Source organism: Capricornis sumatraensis, chromosome 1, assembly GCF_032405125.1.
Source record: "Capricornis sumatraensis isolate serow.1 chromosome 1, serow.2, whole genome shotgun sequence".
Lineage (NCBI taxonomy): Eukaryota > Metazoa > Chordata > Mammalia > Artiodactyla > Bovidae > Capricornis > Capricornis sumatraensis.
This window is the reverse complement of record NC_091069.1, coordinates 46,430,809-46,446,837: the sequence shown is the minus strand read 5'-3', so window position 1 is coordinate 46,446,837 and position 16,029 is coordinate 46,430,809. Positions and strand designations below refer to the sequence as shown.

Here is a 16,029-nt window from a genome sequence, read left to right as displayed (position 1 = left end):
ACACTTAGAACTGAACATGGAACAAAAGACTGATTCCAAATCGGGAAAGGAGTTCATCAAGGCTGTATATTGTCACCCTGCTTATTTAACTTGTGGAGTATGTAATGAGAAATACTGGGCTGGATGAAGCATAAGCTGGAATCAAGATTGACAGGAGAAATATCAATAACCTCATATATGCACATGACACCACCCTTATAGCAGAAAGTGAAGAACTAAAGAGCCTCTTGATGAAAGTGAAAGAGGAGAGTGAAAAAGCCAGCTTAAAACTCAGCATTCAAAAATTAAGATCATGGCATCTGGTCCCATCACTTCATGGCAAATGAATGGGGAAACAATGGAAACAGTGACAGACTTTACTTTCTTGGGTTCCAAAATCACTGCAGATGGTGACTGTAGCCACAAAATTAAAATATGCTTGCTTCTTGGAAGAAAAGCTATGACCAATCTAGACAGCATATTAAAAAGCAGAGATGTTACTTTGCAACAAAGGTTCATCTAGTCAAACCTATAGTTTTTCCAGTAGTCATGTATGGATGTGCGAGTTGGCCTATAAAGAAAGCTGAGCACTGAAGAATTGATGCTTTTGGCCTGTGGTGTTGGTGAAGACTCTTGAGAGTCCCTTGGACTGCAAGGATATCCAACCAGTCCATCCTAAAGGAGATCAGTCCTGAATATTCATTGCAAGGACTGATTTTGAAGCTGAAACTCCAATATTTTGGCCACCTGATGCAAAGAACTGACTCATTGGAAAGACCTTGATGCTGGGAAAAATTGAAGGCAGGAGGAAAAGGGAATGACAGAGGATGAGATGGTTAGATGGCATCACCATCTCAATGGACATCAGTTTGAGCAAGTTCTGGGAGTTGGTGATGGACAGGGAAGTCTGGTGTGCTGCAGTCTATGAGGTCACACAAAGAGTCAGACATGACTGAGTGATTGTTATGAGTTGAACTGAAGCCTAACTTGGAGAATTTTGAGCATAATCTTCCTTGCACGTGAAATAAGCACAATTGTATGTTAGTTTGAAAATTCTTTGGCATAACCTTTCTTTGGGATTGGAGTGAAAACTGGCCTTTTCCAGTCCTGTGGCCACTGCTGAGTTTTCCAAATTTGCTACCATATTGAGTATAGCACTTTAACAGCATCATCTTTATGACTTGAAGCAGCTGAGCTGGAATTCCATCACTTCCACCAGCTCTGTTTGCAGTAATACTTCCTAAGGCCCACTTGAGTTCACACTCGAGTGTCTGGCTCTAGGTGAGTGACCACACCATCAGGTTATCAGGGTCATTAAGAAATTTTTTTTTGGTATAATTCTTCTGTGTATTCTTTCCACCTCTTCTTAACCTCTTCTGTTTCTGTTAAGTCCTTACTGTTTCTGCCCTTTGTCATGCCTGCCCTTCCATGAAATGTTCCCTTGATATCTCCAGCTTTCTTGAGGAGATCTAGTCTTTCTCATTCTACTGTTTTCCTCTAATTCTTTACATTGTTCACTTAAGAAGGCCTTCTTATTTCTCCTCATTATTGTCTGGAACTCTGCATTCATTTGAGTGAGTGTATCTTTCCCTTTCTCCCTTGCCTTTCTCTTCTCTTCTTTCCTCAGCTATTTGTAAAGCCTCCTCAGACAACCACTTTGCCTTTTTGCTTTTCTTTTCCTTTGTGAAGATTTTGGTCACTGTCTCCCGTGCGATGTTACGAACCTCCATCCATAGTTCTTTAGGGACTCTGTCTAACAGATCTAATCCCTTGAATCTATTTGTCACCTCCACTGTATTTATGTATCATAAGGGATTTGATTTAGGTCATACCTGAATGACCTAGTGGTTTTCCCTACTTTCTTCAATTTAAGCCTGAATTTTGCAATAAGGACCTCATGATTTGATCTACAGTCAGCTCCAGGTCTTGTTTTTGCTGACTGTCTTCAGCTTCTCCATCTTCAGCTGCAAAGAACATAATCAATCTGATTTCAGTATTGACCATCTGGTGATGTCCACGTGTAGAGTTGTCTCTTGTGTTGTTGCAAAATGGTGTTTGCTATGAAGAACCTGTTCTCTTGACAAAACTCTGTTAGCCTTTGCCCTGCTTCCTTTTTGTACTCCAAGGCCAAACTGTTATTTTGGGTATCTCTTGGCTTCCTACTTTTGCATTCCATTCCCCTATGATGAAAAGAATATATTTTTTTGGTGCTAGTTCTAGAAGGTCTTGTAGGTCTTCATACGACCTGTCAACTTCAGCTTCTTCAGCATCAGTGATTGGGCCATAGACTTGGATTACCATGATGTTGAATGTTTTGACTTGGAAATGAACGGAGATCATTCTGTTATTTTTGAGATTGTACCCAAATACTGCATTTCTGGAGCTTCCCAGGTGGCACTAGTGGTAAAGAACCCCTCCTGCCAATGCAGGAAACATAAAAGACTCCAACTGATCCCTGGGCAGGGAAGATCCCCTGGAGGAGGGCATGGCAACCCACTCCAGTATTCTTGCCTGGAGAATCCCATGGACATAGGAGCCTGGTGGTCTATGGTCCATAGCGTTGTAAAGAGTCAGAGACGACTGAAGCAACTTAGCATGCACTGCATTTCAAACTCTTTTTTTGACCATCAGGGCTGCTCCATTTCTTCTGATGGATTTTTACCCACAGTAGTAGATGTAATGGTCATCTGAATTAAATTTGCCAATTCTTGTCCATTTTAGTTCACTGATTCCTAAGATGTTGATATTCAATCTTGCTATCTCCTGCTTGACCACGTCCAGTTTACCTTGACTTGTGGACCTAACACTCCTAGTTCCTATGCATTATTGTTCTTTATAGCATCAGACTTTACTTTCACCACCAGGCACAGCCATAACAGCATCATTTCTGTTTTGGCCCAGCGCCTTCATTCTTTCTGGAGCTTTTAGTAATCACCATCCACTCTTCTTCAGAAGCATATAGGACCTCTTCTGACCTGGGGGGTTTCATCTTCTAGTGTCATATCTGTTTGCCTTTTCATACTTTTCATGGGGTTTTCCAAGTAGGAATTTGGAATGGGTTCCCATTTCCCCCTCCAGCGGACCACATTTTGTCAGAACTCTTCACTATGACCTGTCCATCTTGGGTGGCCCTGCATGGCATAGCTCATATCTTCATTGAGTTACCCAAGCCCTTTCGCCACAAGGCTGTGATCCATGAAGCAGTTAAATTCTATAAGCAGTGTATAACAATTGTATCCTCACCAGCATGTGCTATTATATAATTTTTTCTTTTTACCAATCTGAAATTTATAAAGTAGTGTTTCATTGTGGTTTGAATTTTCAGTTCTCTGATTACCAATGAAGTTGTGTATCTTTTCTAATATTTATTATCTTTTGGTATTTCCCATCCATGAAATGCACCTTTGTATCTTTTACCTTGTTTGGTTATGTGTCTTTTGGTTAGGTATCTTGTAAGTCCTAGACGTGAGGCTAAGGGCTTTAATGCACGTTATTGCACAACTTACTTCCTTAAAACTTTTTGGGGGTCAGAAAGTGAAATTGAAAGTTGCTCAGTCATGTCTGACCCTATGAGACCCCATGGACTCCAGTCCATGGAATTCTCCAGGCCAGAATATTGGAATGGGTAGCTGATCCCTTCTCTGGGGGATCTTCCAAACCCAGAGATCAAACCCACATCTCCCATACTGCAGGCAGATTCTTTATCAGCTGAGCCACCAGGGAAGTCAAAGGATTTTGGGGTCAAGGGATTTATATATGTTAATAAATCTTTGCCTTTGTATAAAGTATCTGTCTACAGATTGAAAGAAAAAGGAACACAGTTGCAAGTTTCCTAACCCCTTAGCAAAGTGTTAGGCATCCAGACCCAGTACATTTATTTTAGGAATGACTTTAATTCTGGCTTTATTTCACAAATAGTATCTGAAAGTAGCATTAGTTTTGTCAGTTAAAGCTTTTGTTATTGTTCATCAAAAATAGCTTGCATTTGAAACAGAGGATCATGAAAGACAGCAAGAGACTAATGGTTTAGCCCCTTGCTTCTTCAAGTCTGGAACACAGACCAGCAGCATCAGCATCACCTTGGAGCTTGTTAGAAATACATTAGCCTCAGCCCAGACCTAATAAAAAGCTGCATCTTAAGAGGTCTCCACGTGACTCTTTAGGCACTTTATAAAGTAAGAGAAGGGCTGGTTAGCTAAATGGTGGTAGACAGTATGAGTGATATCTTAAGAACATCTTTGTTTTTCCAGCGCCTAGAGAGCAAAACTATGCCTGGTGTTTTTAGGTATGAGTGTTTGAATCTCTGAGGGGCCCACCTAGATGAGCTGAGAATGAAGCTGAGAAGAAGCTAGTTGCCTCGGTCCATCTGGTAGGATTCTGTCTTATAGGTCCAGAAAAGTAAAACAGAATAAACAATTTGGCCTGAAATATATCTAATTGAGGTCCAGTTTACTTTTGATATCTTTCCAGAATGATCCATACAATTGATCCAACTCTCCATGTCATTTTGAGTGTATGATTCAGGCTGACAGTCTTAACATTAACTAGATGGGTTCAGCTAATAGATTTTCAAGCCATAGGATGATACAAACCCCTTGTACCTACAGTCTCATTTTACAGGTGAGACAAATGAAGCATTGAGCAATTAGGTGAGAGATTATGTAGCAGCTGGTAAAGACTTGAGTCCCAGTATCAGGCTTTCCCTATTAAATCAGAGGTCCACATTAGGAATTTCTCAACTCTCTAGATACATCTCCTAGCCTGAACAGGGTAAAATTCAGTCTTTTTTTTTTTCTATCAGGAGAATAAATTAATATTTTGGAAAAATAGCCTGATAATACAAAATGATGCAGAAAGCAACTTTCTTAATGAAAGGGTTCTATGATGCTCATCTGTTTTTAATCCCTATTATAATTATAAGCAGTAAAACAACTTAAGTGGCACCATCTTCTGTGTCCTTTTCTAACTCCAGGGCAGTGTTTGGATTTAAACAAGCATCTAACACACAGACTTTCCCACTCTTCTCACCATATTCTCTTAGAATTCAAAGTAATGACTTAATATTTTAACCCTGGTGACTTTCTAATCCCTAAATTATATTAATTAGGCTGACTCTAGTGACTGACTATAGTGGCCCCACCTCCAGAAGGGCAGAGGTGGAGTGACCCTATTGTTCTGGACTTCCTTTCTTTGTCCACTCCCAGCCTCTGGCCAGTCACCTTAAGTCATCCCTGTCCTGCTCTCAGAGATCTAAAAATGGCCTGGGGTTTTCCCTGCTGCTGGACTAGTTTATGACAAATACCATTGCTCCCCTATTTTAAAACTTCCCTTTCCCCATAATGAGTATTTATGTGATCAGTGGTGACTTTTACAACTAACAATAGACACAGAAATTCAAGTAACTCAAAAGGATTTACATATATTTTCAAAAATCATAAAAGGATACAAATAAATTGCCAGCAGAGGTGATCTCCTGGGAAGGAGGTGGGGCTGGATGGAGGGCAGTCTGAACTGCCTCATCAGAAAAGACCCCTGATGCTGGGAAAGATTGCAGGCTGGAGGAGAAGGGGACGACAGAGGATGAGATGGTTGGATGGCATCACCAACTCAATGGACATGAGTTTGAGCCAGCTCAGGGAGATGTTGAAGGACAGGGAAGCCTGGTGTGCTGCAGTCTACTGGGTCGCAAAGATTTGGATATGACTGAGTGATTGAACAACAAGGAATGCCAGGTTTATGGTGGAGAAGTGCTGAGTCAGGCAGAGGCCTTGTTTGAAATATCCAGAGGGTAACCAAAGGCAATCTATGACTAGACGTCTCCTAAGATATTTACACTGCCACAAGTGGAAGGCAGCTGCAACTTGGGTAGAACAGTGGACAGGCTGTGAGTTCAGAAGTAGAGGTTGAAATAATCCCCTGGGCCAGCCTCCATCAGCTACAAGGCCAGGTCCTGACACCTTCAAACACAGAGGTCAAGGACAGATGTGGTTTGTTGTCACACAGCTTACCTTGGGAGGAGACGTGGGTGTGGTACATGTGACAGGCATCTCCTGGCTTGGTGATTGGTTGTTGGAGAGGGATGAAGAATTAAGATTTGTTATGTTTTCTTTGGATGAAAGATAGTTGAGAATCTTCTCTAAGTAGGGTTGCCCAAAACACAGGCCACTCAGTTACATTTGAATTTCAGATAAATAATGAATGCTTTTTTTTTAGTATGTTCTAAATATTGCAATCATATAGTTGCTCCTTTTTAAAGAGAATAGATAAGTTTAGGGGAGAATGCAGGAAGCTCCTTATTTATTTATTTTTATTTTTGACTGCACCAGGTCTTCATTGCTTTGTGTGGGCTTTTCTCCAGTTGCGACAAAGCGGGGCTACCCTGTTGCAGTGCTCAGGTTTCTCACGATGGCTTCTCTTGTTGTGGAGCATAGGCTCTGGGCAAGCGGGCTTCGCTTGTTGCAGCACACGGGCTTAGTGGCTGTGGCGTACAGGCTTAGTTGCTCTGTGGCATGTGGAATCTTCCCCAGACCAGGGATTGAACCTGAGTCCCCTGCACTGGCAGATGGATTTTTATCCAGTGCACTATCAGGGAGGTCCAGGAAGTTTCTCTTCTCTAAAATGAGGGCAGCTGCTGAAAGGGAGAAGGAAGGTGGGAAGCAGGGGTTTTGAGGCGAGAGCTAGACTTGCTGCAACTGTTGAGGCCACTAGATAAACAGGTGACGAGGGCCGCCTGGATGCAGAGATGGGTAGTGAGCAGCTAACAACGGTGAGGACTCAGGTTTGGAACCTCACTGCCAGGGGCTGTACCTCCCAAACTTTGGTTTTGGGCAATTTACCTGTCCTCTCTGCTCTTATTCCCTCATCTCCAAAATGGGCTCCCTAATGGGACCTTCTTCATGGGTTGTTGTGCAGATTAGGTAAGGCAATGCAAGCAATGCACTCACAACTGTTCCTATCACAGCATCAGTGCTTGTCATTGTCAAATGGCAGTGGCACAAATCTTCATGACTGTGTGCCTTTTTTAAGCCATTTTCTCCAGGAGAGAAAGTAGATTTCTCAATTGCTTCATCTGTGTGCCTAATTAAAAAATTTAATTTGACTTTTAGAACTGTTAGGCAGCTGAATTTTAATGAACACAAAACTAAAATAATTTTTTTATTACAAAAATAATATACACTCATTGTAGGAGTTTTTGAAAATAAAGATCAGCACAAAGAAAATGAAAACCATCTGTAACCTTATCTTCTGAGAGTAAATACTTAATATGTTAGCCATTTTCATATTCATTCTGTCCTTATATATTAAAATATTTAATGTTGCTGTATAGTACTTATTGTTTTTTCACTTCACAATGTATCCTGAACATTCTCTCAGTCACTCATTGGTCCTCTACAACATATCTTAATGGCTATATAATATATTGATGAACTGAATTAAAAAAAGCAATCTCCTCTATAGGATATATTGTTTGGAGTTTTATGACACAGATTAATCAAATAATACTTCTTGGTGATCTACATTTACAAAAACCCAATATGTAATTTCTTTAATTTCAAAAGTATTGTACTGAAAAATAGAATAAAATGATTTTATTTCCCTAATACAACTAAGTTTAGTTCATCCTCTGTCAGTACAGTTCTGTGTGTCTGTGTGTTTATGTTAGTTCTAGTTGCTAATGTAGTTGAACTGTGTTAACCTGGATACCTCTCGGAAACATGAGGTCACCTTGGCCTGAGGTATTAATATTTAACAGACCTGAGAATGATATGGATTGATGATAGCAAAATTAACTCAATCCACCTAGGTTTCATCCTGTCAACAGAATTAGCAATGCTGTTCTACTGACCAGAAAGCAAGCACCTCTGCAAGAAGCAATCAATAGCAATTGATGCTTTTGAACTGTGGTGTAGAAGACTCTATAGAGTCCCTTGGACTGCAAAGAGATCCAACCAGTCCATCGTAAAGGAAATTAGTCTTGGGTGTTCATTGGAAGCACTGACGCTGAAGCTGAAACTCCAATAGTTTGGCCACCTGATGTGAAGAGCTGAAAAAACACTGATGTTGGGAAAGATTGAAGGCAGGAGGACAAGGGGATGATGGAGGATGAGATGGTTAGATGGCATCACCGACTCAATGGACATGAGTTTGGGTAAACCCTGGGAGTTGGTGATGGACAGGGAGGCTTGGCGTCCTGTGGTTCATGGGGTCGCAAAGAGTCGGACACGACTGAGCGACTGAATTGAACTGAACTGAACTGTACTAAACTGTGGCCTCTAGAATCTGGAAATGTGGACAGGCAGCTCCACTGGTTTTCTTTCACCTTTGTTCTCAGGCAAATGTCTCTAGATTAGCTGCTGAAGGGTATATTGTCTCTATCCCCCTTCTTTAAAATCTTGGTATCTCAGTAAAGAAACAGAAAGGCCCACAGAGAAAAGCCCATTTTGGTTAGTCTATAATGTTGTGTGAAAAGTCCAGTCTCAGGTGAGGTGTTCAGCCCCATTGCAGAGAGAATTAATCCATCATATACATGCATTGAATAAATGTTCTGCTGAATCAATTAAATTGGTTTGTATTCTTCAGTGATGCCTCTCACCTTTGGCTTCTGTTAAAGGAAGGTATCCTGGCAGCCTTTTCTCTGCCACAAATGGGTGGGTTTGTAATCTGCTGATATGTTTTAGATACAAAAATCATCAACTCTGGGATGTGAGCCAACACCTTACTTGACATTAACCACATGGTTTTTTGTTTTTGAGATGTTTCAGAATAATACAGACATATATCTAATCACAGGGAGTATAGATCATTATGTCAGGGGAGTGTGTAACTTCCTCAGTTCTGTCTCATTGCAACAAAAATTTGAAGTGATGGACGGACCAGCATTATAGCCCTCAGTCGGATCAGTGTTACAGCTCCATGTTACAGCTCAGTTTTATTTAGAAAGTAAAGGAAAATACATCCTTGAGGTGTGAAGGCATGCTGACCCAAAAGACACGAAAAGAGGCCCCCGGCCCAGTTTTGGCTCCTCTTTTTACATGTTTTTTTCTCCTCCCCCGAGCCTGCCCTCTGTAAATTGGGCTAGCCAGGAGTGCAGTTTGTTTTACCTGAAGTCCTCACTCTGGTCCTCGGAACTTCTTTTGTTCTATTTTCACAGGGTTTTCCCTTCCTTGTCTTTTAGCCACCGCTACTCTGGACTCCTTTTTCCTATTCTAACTACATAAGAATTAGAGAAAACAATTCCTCAACCTGAGAAACATCCACAGACTTGCAATTAACCTTACTTCCATCTACTCATGTCGTATTTTGGCAGGCACTTTTCATGTATATTATTTTATTTAAAGCTCAGAGAGGAACTGCCCTAATGCTTCAGTGGTTAAGACTCCATGTTTCAACTGCTGGTAGCGTGGATTTGATCCTTGGTTGGGGAACTAAGATCCCACATGCCACATGACTCTGCCAAAAAATATAAAAATAATACAAAAGATAAAGCTCAGAGAATAGCTATTGTTATAATTGTCATAAATTAATCCTTCAGTCACAGGTCACCGCTCAGCCCCTCTCTGGTGAACCCCACCGCCGCTCTGCTCTCCATTCACTTCCCTTCCTGGCTGTTCCTCACCAAGCCCACTTACTACCTAAGACCCCATGAAATTTGCTTTTCATTTGCCTCCAGAAGCCCACACTACTCATACCCTCACAATCCTAGGGTCTTGACTCAATTCTCACCTTCTCAGTGTGGCCTTGCCAAGAAAGATGTTACTGACTCTATTTAAAATTGTACCCCCTGGCCCTCATACTCTCTATCCTCTTTTCCTTTTTTATTTTTTTCTGTAGCACTTATTACCATTTAAAATAACATACATTTTCCTTGTTCATTTTGTTTGTTGGTGGTCTTTTCCCACTGGAATGTAAAGTCCATAAGAGTAGGAATGTTTTTGTTTGTTTTGCTCATGACTTGGTCCCCAGTGCCCAGAACCATGTCCTGCAATGAGCAGGCTCAATACATATTTGTTAAATGAATGAATGAAAGGCCACTCAGCCTGTATATGGTGGAGGTAGAGATTCAAAATTTGGGTCTCCTAGCTTGAAACCTGGTTCTCTTTTCTCAACTTCATGCTGCTTCTGGAGAGAAAAAAGATTTTCTTTCAAAAGCTAACACAGGCAAATATTAATGGAAGGTAATGGCAAAACCTAGAGAAGGAAATGGTAACCCACTGCAGTATCCTTGCCTAGAGAATCCCATGGACAGAAGAGCCTGGCAGGCTACAGTCCATGAGGTCACAAAGAGTTGGGACATGACTTAGTAACTGAGCAAAACAAATAGCAAAACCTGGTCAATAGTCCATCCACAATATTTGATAGGTCTGATCCTTACTAGAGTATCCTGAACCAACTGAAAAACTGTATTTAAAGAAAGATTTGGAGAGCTCAGAGAAGATAGAATGACTGAACAGATGCCAAATTGGTGTTTGCTAGAAGAATTGGAGGAAAAGGCAATGGCACCCTACTCCAGTACTCTTGCCTGGAAAATCCCATGGATGGAGGAGCCTGGTAGGCTGCAGTCCATGGGGGTCACAAAGAGTTAGATATGACTGAGGGACTTCACTTTCACTTTTCACTTTCATGCATTGGAGAAGGAAATGGCAACCCACTCCAGTACTCTTGCCTGGAAAATCCCAGGAACAGAGGAGCCTGGTGGGCTGCCGTCTATGGGGTCACACAGAGTCAGATACGACTGACGTGACTTAGCAGCAGCAGCAGAATTGGAGCCATTTAATTGGTAAAAGGGAAGTCCAAAAGGACAGGACCTCAAGCATTTACAAGGTTAAAATGAGATCCCTAACCAAGAGTTAGTCATTTCTAAAAGGATGCAACAAGATGAAATAGGTCTTTGTTAAGCCTAAGAAAAATGTTATTGACTCTAAAAATGTTTGAACTTCTGAGTGTAAAGCTTATACCACAGAGAAGTAAAAGAATAAGTAAACACCAGCTATCTGTTCACTCATTCATTCAGTCACCTAATAAGCATTCTTAGAGTGCTTTTCTGTTTACCACTAAGGCTCCAGAACTGCTGTCTTCAGAGTCTCATCATGAGCCTAGCAAAATGCTTCAGATGCTGTCTTGGACATATCTAGTGCTAGATTTCTTGAGATCTCTACCAGTTCTCAATTCTCTGAATATATTTATAAAAGCAGAATTTTAGGGCTCACTTTAGCAGCACATATACTTAAACAATGGAATTTTAAATTTAATTTATTATTATTATTTTTTTTACTGTGCTGTGCAGCTTAATGGATCTCAGTTCCCAGACCAGGGACTGAACCCAGGGCCAGGGTAGTGAAAGTGCCAAATCCTAGCCACCAGGGAACTCCCTTATTTAATTTCTTGAGGTCACAAAACTTCAAAATTCAAAAAGTATAAAAGTCTCCATCCTTTGTCCCTAGCCACCAGTTCTCCATCTCAGAAGCAACTAGTGTTGGAAGTTTCTTGTGTTCCTTTTCAGAGATGGTCTCTCAGTATGTAAGCAAATAGGTACAAGTTATCTTCCCCCTCCCTTCTATCCCCTAACCTCCCACCACCTGTTTTTTTTTTTACACAATTGCTCACCTTTTTCACTTTACAATACATCATGGCAATCTTTCCTCATCAGAATAAATATCTCCCTATTCCTTTCTAAAGGTGGCATGGTACTCTATTGTATAGTGGACCATAATTTATTTTACTAGTCTCCCTCTGATGGTCACTTGCATCTAATCTTTTGTTAATACAAACAATGTTGTAATAAATATTCTTCAGGACACCTCATTTCCCACAAATATGCATATTTCTAATTATATTGTTGGATTAAAGGTTTTTTTAACTGTAGTTTAAAAAAACACATATAAAATTTACCATTTCAATTATCTTCAAGTGTACACTTCAGTAGCATTTCGTATATTTACATTGTCGTGACTGTATATGCCAGTTTGACAAATATTGTCAAATTGCCCTCCATGGCGATTGCACCCATTTACATTTCACCAGCACGTGTGAGAGAGGGCCCTTCACACAGTACTGAAAAGCAAGTAAGTGCCTGTGATTAACTGGAGATGGTGTGGCAGAGGAGAAAGGGCACCAGCTCTGAAATTTAATCCTTGATCTGATGCTTGCCAGCTGAGTGCTCTTAGGCATTACTTAATTCCTTTGGGTTGTTTCCTCATATCTAATACTGAATCTCGTAGAGGGGCAAGGATCCAAAGGGCCTAGAATAAAGGCCAGGCATATATAGAAAGCACTTAATAAATTACAGCCATTAGCTATTATTGTGAGTTGAGTCCTTCCCCAATCAGTCTACAGGTTCAAGCTAGTTAACATCTATGAGAGCTAATTTTCTCACGTGTAAAATGAGGGGATTTAAATAATAGAGAGCTGGTTACCCAAATTGCAGCCTATTAACTCACTGGAATACTACTTAGCTATTAAAATATAATCAAGATATATTGAGAGGTAGTGCAGAGTAGGGTTAAGCATATAGATTGCAAAGCCAGGTTGCCTGGGTTGATTCCTGGTATTACTCCTTACCAGCATGTGTAACCCTGAGCTGACCCTTAGTCAGTTTGGGCTGCTGTAACAAAATACTAGGGACTGGATGGCTTGTAAACAACAGAAATTTATTTCTCACAGTTCTGGAGGCTGGAAGTTGAGATCAGGGTACCAACAGGCTCCAGTTCCTGTGAAAGCCCACTTCCAAATTGCAGACTGCTGACCTAAATCCTCACATGGTGGAAAGAAACCTAATTAGCTCTCTGGCTTCTTCTTAAAAGGCACTAATTCTATTATTGAAAGCTCCATCCTTATGCCCTAATTACCGCCCGAAGGCCCTACCTCCAAATACTATCACACTCGGATTAGGGTTTCAACATTTTAAGTTTGGGGGAAGACACAGTTAACCCATAGCAACATCTCTGTGCTCCAGGTTGTGTGTGTGTGTGTGTGTTCAGTCTCTCAGTCGCGTCCAACTCTGCAACTTTATAGACTGTAACCCTCCAGGCTCCTCTGTCCATGAGATTCTTCAGGCAAGAATACTGGAGTGGGTTGCCATTTCCTGCTCCAGAGGAGCTTACTGACCCCAGGGATCAAACCCATGTCTCTTGTGTCTCCCACACTGGCAGGTGGATGAGCCATCTGGGAAGCCCTAGTTGTGTTTCAGTTTAATCATCTGTAAAATGGGGATAATAATAATACCTATTTCAGAGAATAACTGTGAGAATGAAATGGCATCATGAACATAAAGCTTCTAGAATAATACCTGACACTTAGAAAGCTCCCAAAGAAATGCTGGGTTCTATCGTTGTATACAAAGAAGCCTAAGCTAAGGTGTTCGGAGGTCCTGCAGAACACAGACTGGCTATTTTTTGTTGTTGTTGTCCGAGGTTTATTGAAAATATTACAGCACAGCAGAAAGACTCAAACGGCTCCACGCGGTGTTTTGAAGTTCATCCCAACTGTAGGCTGAGTGACCTGCAAGTTGGACAGACTGCCAAAGTCCAACTTCAGCATATCCTTAGTGTCAGGATCTACTTCAGTGATTTCCTGATCCAGGGCTGAGACCTCAGGCACGTAATTGTCTCTCCCCTCTCTCTCCTCCTCCTGCAGCTTGATGGAGATACCTCTCACAGGGCCTCTTTGAATCCGCTTCATCAGATGTGTGATGTAGCCTGCGATCTTATTGCGAAGCTTCTTGCTGGGAATAATGGCGATTTCCTCGCACACCCGCTTGTTGGTGTGGAAGTCATTGCCCAGGCGCGTCTAGTACTTCTCAATGATGACCCGGGCCGCTTTCTTTACGGTTTTGGTGCGAACGCGGCCCATGTTGGCGGGTCCTTGGTAAAAGAGCCCCAGACTGGCTATTAATCTTTTCTGAAACACAGATCTTGTTGAAAAGCTGAGATGATCCTACGTTTTTTTTTTTACTCTGCTGCACAGCTTGTGAAATCTTAGTTCCCCTACCAGAGATTGAACCTGGGCCATGGCAGTGAAAATGCCTAGTCCTAACCACTGGCATCACTGATTCAAAGGACATGAACTTGGGCAAACTCTGGGAAATAATGAGGGACAGGAAAGCCTGGTGTGCTACAGTTCATGGGGTCACAAAGAGTCGAACACGACTTAGTGACTAAACAACAGCAACCACTGGACTGCCAGGGAATCCCAGTGATCCTAATTTTTAAGGGCAACTACCAGGGGAAAAAAATGCAGTGGTGTGCCTGATTAGACATACAATTTCAGAGGTTCTTGAACCCCAGGCTAAGAATTCCCAGTCTGGTTTAAATTGTTCAGTCCATGAACTAGAAGGGTCTTTGGATGAACATGATGACTTAGTTGAGAGCAAATTCAATTGTGGAGGCTGAAGTTGGATTGTTTTTGGTGGAGGAGAGATTATCTGGAGAGGAAGAAGAGACAGTGGATGGAGATCACTCTTTCAGGTAGATTGGCTGCAAAGAGAGAGAATCTACTAGATAGATGCCATGCTTTTAAAACGTGTTAATGACAAATTCTTTGGCAATTCTCTGTCAAGCAGTAGGATCATATCCCCTTCCCTGACTCTTAACCATTAAGAACATGGTAGAAGTGACACATGGAGAAGGCAATAGCACCCCTCTCCAGTACTCTTGCCTGGAAAATCCCATGGACGGAGGAGCCTGGTAGGCTGCAGTCCATGGGGTTGCTAAGAGTCAGACATGACTGAGCGACTTTACTTTCACTTTTCACTTTTCACTTTCATGCATTGGAGAAGGAAATGGCAACCCACTCCAGTGTTCTTGCCTGGAGAATCCCAGGGATGGGGGAGCCTGGTGGGCTGCCATCTGTGGGGTCGCACAGAGTCGGATACGACTGAAGCGACTTAGCAGCAGCAGCAGAAGTGATGCAATACTAGTTTTTTGACCCAGACCTTACAAAGCTGGTACCTTTTACTTTCTGTCTCTGACATTCACTCTTGAAGAAGTCCAAGCAGCCTGTGGACAGGTCCATGTGGAGCAGAACTGAGTCTGTCCACAGCCCCAGCTGACAGCCAGAATTAACTTGCTGACTTGAAGGGTACCTTCCAGTCCCCTCAGTGGAGTCAGCCTAACTGGAGCAGAAATGATCCTCCTTGCTGATTTTGGCCCAGATTGTCTATTTAGGTGTTGATTTTATTTACAGCAATCAGAAGCCACTGACGGTTTTAAGCATGGGAGTCAGATGATCCAGCTTACATTTTAAAAAGATCCCTGCTTCCAGGAATGCCTAGAGGGATGGTTGTGAAATCATATTTGAAAAAAGAAAGTTTTCATTGAGTTTACTAATTTTTTAAAGCTACAGTGGGTTTTGTTGCTGTTTTTCAACCTAGGTTTTAAAGCCAGATCCTCAACAGGTCCTTGTGTGGGGATTTAAAAAAGTTAAACTCAATTAAAGCTTATTCTTGGAGTGCTTTGGCATTGATGTCCCATTATCTCAGAAATATATGATATTTGATATTAGAGAATATTGACCCAGATGTGCAGATGTCCTAAATATTTAGTACTTATGGAGAAAAGTCATTATTTTATAATTCCCCCAAGCAAAAAAATAAAATAAAATAAAATTGAACAATAAATGTACAAGACTTATTTGAATAAAACTTTAAAACACTCCTGAGAGAATCAAGACTTTACAAACAGATAATCATAAAGTTCTGCCATGTTCTTGGAACAAAGGGCTCAGCATCATAAAGATATCAGTTCTCACTAAGTTAATCTAAAAACATTTACCACAATCCCAATAAAAATACCAAGAGAATTATTTTCCTGGGAACTTGACAAGCTGATTCTAAAGTTCGTGTGGGAAAATAAACAAGCAAGAATAGACAGGAAAATTCTGAACAGGGAGAATATTGAGGGGAGACTGGTCTTACTAGATGTTGAATCATATTCTAAGACTTCAATAATCAACACTATAGCACAATGCCCATGCAGACCTACAGATAAATGGGTAAACATAGAAAGTACAGAAATGGGTTCAAATACACATAGAAATTTAGTATATGATAAAGTA

The 16,029-nt window shown here is 41.3% G+C and overlaps 1 pseudogene; it reads right to left on the bottom strand.

Moving 5' to 3' along the window:
• Positions 1–13,422: 13,422 nt before the first annotated feature.
• On the bottom strand, positions 13,423–13,827 carry LOC138086892 (small ribosomal subunit protein eS17-like; annotated as a pseudogene).
• Positions 13,828–16,029: the final 2,202 nt, after the last annotated feature.